Source organism: Rhipicephalus sanguineus, chromosome 3, assembly GCF_013339695.2.
Source record: "Rhipicephalus sanguineus isolate Rsan-2018 chromosome 3, BIME_Rsan_1.4, whole genome shotgun sequence".
NCBI classification, from domain to species: Eukaryota; Metazoa; Arthropoda; class Arachnida; order Ixodida; family Ixodidae; genus Rhipicephalus; species Rhipicephalus sanguineus.
The window spans coordinates 87,956,224-87,962,156 of NC_051178.1; the positions used below are offsets into that span (position 1 = coordinate 87,956,224).

At 49.7% G+C, this 5,933-nt stretch overlaps 1 pseudogene; it reads right to left on the reverse strand.

Moving 5' to 3' along the window:
• The window catches only part of LOC125757844 (uncharacterized), an 8,317-nt pseudogene extending 5,435 nt beyond the window's left edge, over positions 1-2,882 (reverse strand).
• Positions 2,883-5,933: the final 3,051 nt, after the last annotated feature.

Below are 5,933 nucleotides of genomic sequence, written 5' to 3' on the forward strand. Positions count from 1 at the left end.
CCTGCTCGTGCAAAAGAGCTAGAACTGGCTTGCAAACTTTCTGGTACTACGACCCTGTTGGTCCAAACAATGCAGCCATTATCAACTGCAAGATCCAACCGACGAACCCAAAATGGCTGTAGCTCATTTGGAACGCTTTTGGCCAACCGTGCCAGATCATGTTTCGAACGCTCGTTAGGAGCCTGTCACGGTCTGTTGCGCGTTCAATATCTTTAGCTGTGAGCGGCAACTCAGTGAGAGTGGAAAAGTAAAAAATTTCTTCAGCCAGCTCTTCAGTGTCAGATAGCGGTAGGCGGGACAACGCGTCGGCATTAGCAATCGCTGTCCCCGGTTTATGCACTATTATGTATCGATAGTTAGCCAAGAAGGTCAGCCATCTATGTACTCTCGCGGTAACCACAGCGCTTCCCTGCCTCTTTGGGTCAAACAGCACTGTCAGGGGCTGATGGTCTGTTACTACCTTAAACGTTCTTCCATACAGGTATTTATGGAACTTTTTACCGCAAAGACAATGCTCAGGGCTTCTTTTTCAATGTGCCCGTAATTGCGTTCTGCCGCGGTGAGAGACCTTGAAGCAAACGCTATCGGCTTCTCGACGTCATTCTCAACGTGCGACAATACAGCTCCAACGCCATAATCCGACGCATCACATGTGATTTGAATGTCTTTGCGAACATCATACAACTGAAGAACACTGTCATCGGTCAACAACGCTTTGCACTTATTGAATGCGTCGTCACAGTGACGTGACCAGTGCCATTTGGTCTCTTTGCGTAGCAACTCATGTAAAGGTTCTAAAACCATTGCCAAATTTGGCAGGAATCTGGAATAAAATACCAAACCCAGAAAGGCTTTCAGTTGTGTCACATTAACTGGCTTGGGTGCGTTCTTTATAGCCATCACCTTATCCCTAGTAGGATGCAGGCCATTTTTATCAATTGGTGACCCAAATAAGTTACTTTCTCCTGAAAGAACTTGCACTTTCCGGCGTTGACCTTCAAACCGTGCTTACTTAGGCGTCTGAGCACCTGCTCGACTCTCTCGCGGCACTGCTCGTATGTCTCGCCAGCTATGACGACATCGTCCAAGTAGCAGGCGGTTCCCGATAAGCCGCCTAGGATCTGATCCATTACTGCTTGGAATACGGCAGGCGCGCACGCGACACCATAAGGGAGACGCTGAAACCTAAAAAGGCCCAGGTGCGTGTTCACCGTCAGCAATTCTTGTGCCAGCTCATCTAACTCAAGCTGTAGTAAGCCTTAGATAGGTCAATGACCGAGAAGACGGTTCCGCCTTGCAATGTCATGAAAATATCCTCTGGCAGCGGCAGAGGGTAGTGGTCAACTTCTATTGCCGGATTTATAGTGACACGATAGTCACCGCACAGACGCAGCCCTTTATCTTTTTTCGGTACAATGACCAGGGGCGTCGCCCAAGCGCTATGCCTTACTCTGTACACGACTCCTGCTTTTTCCATGTTCGACAGTTCCTGTTCCACTTGCTCACGAAGAGCATATGGCACTGGCCGCGCCTTACAAAAGACCGGCGTAACACCTTCTTTGAGCTTAATACTGGCTTTGAAGCCTTTGATAGCGCCATAGCCTGGTTCAAACACTTCGCTGTACATTTCCGTTACAGGAACTGGATTTCTCACACTCTTCATGCACATGACTTCATGCCATCTAATTTAATTTTTTGCAGCCAGTTTCGACCAAGCAACGTTGGCATCCTAGCTTTTTCAGCATCCTTTGCTATGACAAGTGGCAGTGAATAGCATTGATCGTAATATCTAACATCAACATCTATCACGCCTTTGATATCGACAGGTGTGCCATTGTAGGCGACTAAGTTCACATTAGCTTCTCTGAAGCTGGCTGAAGGAAAAAGCTTAGCGCGCTCAGATTCGGACATAACCGACACAGCAGCACCTGTATCCAACTCCATACAAACTTCCTTTCCATTTATCTCAAACATAACTGTAATAGCCGGCGTTCCTGAACTTTTATCAGTGTGGCACAGCGTAAGTAACTCATTTCCGGCGACATCACAATCCAGCTGCTTAACGAGTTTGGTTTTACACATTTTAGCTATGTGCCCTTTTTTCTGACATTTGTAACAAGTACTGTTAACAAATGGGCAACTTACTGGTGCATGGTGACCCGCACAGCGATGACAAGAAGCTTTAGTCCCATGCTGCGTGGTCTTTTCAGTCTTTGTGAACGCACAATTCTTCGCGTTCTTGCCAGCACTTGCTTGTGGACGCCGTTCTTTTGCTTGTCCTTGCCAGTGCAAGTCGGAGACGCTCGCTGCGATGCCTTCGCTCTTTGTAGAGGCCATCTGCTGAGTGTCTTTCGTAGCTGCTTCCATAGCCACGGCGATGTTGCAGGCGCGTTCCCAAGTCAGCTCAGCGTCTGGCGTGGCTAGCAGTCGGCAGCGCACAGCGTCTGCTTGAAGGCCGGCGATTAGTCGGTCCCGCAGAGCTTCCTCTAGAAATGTGCCAAACGCACACGTCGCCGCCAATTTCTTCAGACCCACGATGAAGTCCGCCACGCTTTCATGCTTCTCTTGTTTTCGTTGGTGGAAGCGATACCTTTCCGTCACCACGGAACTTTGGGAGCATAGTGCTTTTTAAGTGCATCAACGGCAACCTCGAATGTTACTTTCGTAGGCGTCTTTGGAAGAAGCAAGCTCTTAGCGTCCCGTAAGCCTTTTCGCCGATCGTAGTCAAGAAGACCTGCAGTTTCTTTTCTTCTGCAATGTCGTTGGCGGCGATGAAGCACTCGAGACGCTCGAGGTAGACCTCGAAGTCCCCGTTGTCCGGGTCGAACTCCGGCAGCTTGCCAAGTGTAGCGCTCGATGAAGCCATCTTCAGGGTATCTTGCCGTATCCCATCCTCGTGGCCAGTTTGTTGTAACTCCACACCGGGAGACGTACTCGTGGAACGTCTTTATTCCATCGGTTCCATGGTAACAGTCTGACACACTGATAGCAAAAGCCCCCCCTATCAAAGTATACGTGAATGCACACATCCAATCACGAAACAGGCACATACACAGAACAAACACTCAAGTCCACCAATCACATCGCGGCACACACTTGCACGCGCGCATGGTCCGATGCAACGCCGCAGCGCGTTCGGTGCAACGCCACCGTGCGTTGGGCGCACCGCCACAGCGCGTTCGATGCAACGCCGTAAAGCGTTGGATGCAACAGAGCCGAAGAGGGCGACCCACTAGAAGGGGTTAGAGAGGACGACCCACTGTACTGTTCCAAGGCTTCGCTACAATTACCCCGGGAACGAAAAGGGAGCCGCCTGGCGACCTAACAGCTTTTCACTATGAGCGGGTCATGGTAGGCCTTGAGGCGCTCCACGTTGACAATGTCGCGGCCTCGACGGCGCGGGTCCGAAGATGTGTCAATGGGTTCGATCAGGTAGTTTACAGGGGACGTGAGTTCTACGACACGGTAGGGGCCTTAGTAATTGGGCAGTAGTTTTGAAGAGAGGCCAGTTGCAGTGGTAGGGATCGAGAGCCATACGAGCGCTCCAGGGAGGAACGGGGGCTCAGAAGTGGTGGTGTCACCGCGAATGCTCCTCTGTCGCTCTTGGTCATGTGTAGTGAAGGTCTTGGCAAGTTCGCGACACTCAGATTGATACGGCTTGTATGAAAGGGTTGTGTGGATTGTGTGCGACGGGTGCCTGCTATACAGTAAGAAAAAGGGGGAAGAACTCCCCGCCTTTCCCGCTTTCGCCGTCTTTCATCCTCCGCTGCGCTCTGCGTTCGCTCTCTTTTGTCCTCGTTCGCTCTGAGAGTTACGAAGACACGGACGCCGTTTGAGGCATGAAGGCGTGCTCAAGAGCTGCGTCCGAAACATTGTTTATTATGGGCGAACTGGTACTCGAAAACTAGATGCAAAATCTAAGAGTCGGCTAAAGTGTTCCACACGCAGTGCCCCTTCGACGAACGCATGTCTTCTTCTCTCAAGCCTCGCAGTTCAAACCACTTCGTGCCTGTGAGCGATAGGCATGCGTTGCGCTGTCACAAGAAGGGCGAGCAGGCACGAGGCATTGCAGACGCTAACGCAGCGGCTCGCTGCACTCCTCGTTCGCTCCTTTATTGCGATAGCAATTATATGGACAGTCTCGGCTGGATTTTGCCGTCGCCGTCGCCGCCGTCATGCACCGTATATGTATAAGTATTATATATATATATAAAGGCCAAAAGAAAATAATTCAGAAAAAAATGCTCCCGAAGCGCAGAATCGAACCAGGGACCTCTTGCTCCGCAGCGAGTGGCGCTCCACTACGCCACGAAACGCAGATCCTCCACGTAGATAACGGCGACCGTTATATACACACCCTTACGCTGGACGGATTCAGGACGGCAGGCGATAATAAGCGTTTCTTCATACCAGCGAGATGGCGCTAGAAGCGCGACGGGCGCTATTAAAAGTCGTCGGCGAGCTCGCTCGCTTTATATTGCCCACGGAGAAGCTTGCCTCTCCGCTATCTGCTCGCCCGGTTTTTCGTGTGAGGGGAAGAGTAATGTTTCAAGCTTTCACCGTGAAGTCCGCGCTCATGTTACGGAGCGTACGTAGTCACTCGAGCTCAAGGGACGCTGCTAAACGAACAAACATAAGATGAGCGGAACAAATCAAGTGTCACAGCGACACTTGAAACACGCTAGTTCCTTTTTCATTCTCGTTCGCTCTATCGCTCACGCCAACGTGGACAACGGCAACGCGCTAAACGTAGGGATGGCGCGCCTAAGAGCTGCGCTCTAAAAGTCCGCTACATGAGGAAGAGGCTACGTTACACATGGCTTTCGTGTTTATATATTCTTAGGAACCTAGCATTAGTAAGCATTACGTCGCGGGACAGCATGCCTGTCAGTGAACTTCTAGGCAAGTCCGGGAGGTTAACACTTACCCTGCCGTAGAAAGGCATGGTAGGCTTGAAGTAATTCTTCCGTGTTCTCCATCCAAGAAGTGAGACTCGAGGGGTTAAAGCTGCGACTGATGAAGTTGGTCATGTTCATCGTCACACCAGTGCCGGTCTCGTTCACTTGCGCCACGAGCGAGATGCGCCTGTAAACCTGTAGTTCTCGTTACATCGAAGCAGCGTCGTGTTAACAACCATGTCATAGCAGCGTTGATCTGCGTCACGTTGCAGATAATAAAGTGAAAAAAGACGCGATAGCGCGTTAGGAAGACATCATGCGATCGTATTACAAAGCACGAGACTGCTTGGAATCAGGCGCCTCATAATGCATCTCACTGGTAAGAACGTACTTTATGGTACGACATCCACTTTAAAATTATTTGGGCAATTGATATGGGCAAGTGAGACCCACCACAGCGTCTGATTTACTCATCTGTATTGGTGAGCACGAGTTTAAATTGCCCTTAAGGGTTGAATCGCGCAAACGAGACAGGGGTAAGAGAAGAGACGACAACACACAGAGCTCTCTGTGTGTGTCTCTTCTTTAGTCCCTGTCTCGTTTTCGCGATTCAACCCTAAGATCATGACCCAACAAGCCCAACTGACAGCCATTCTGAAGTTAAATTGCCATACTTTCGTGTGCAATAATATCAAAGCAACTGGTCATGGCGACCTGTAGAACTAGCTATTAAAAGATATATGTTACGTCGCTGACATTACATGCTGTACACGATAACACGTGATGTCAAACAAGGTTAGATGGCGACATTGACTACCATATATTAGCCCCGGGAAGCGATTTATGCACTGTCGAGCAGCCGTGCGCAGACTATATTAGCTTAGGTTAGGTTAAGTTTATAACTATAGCCTTACCAAACAACGACGTGGTCGTGTATTAGCATGACTGTTGTGAATCTATTGAGGCGTATGCTACTTCGTCAAACTTTTTTTGTATTGTTTCCACACGACATGTGCAAAACAGTGAAGCAACTTA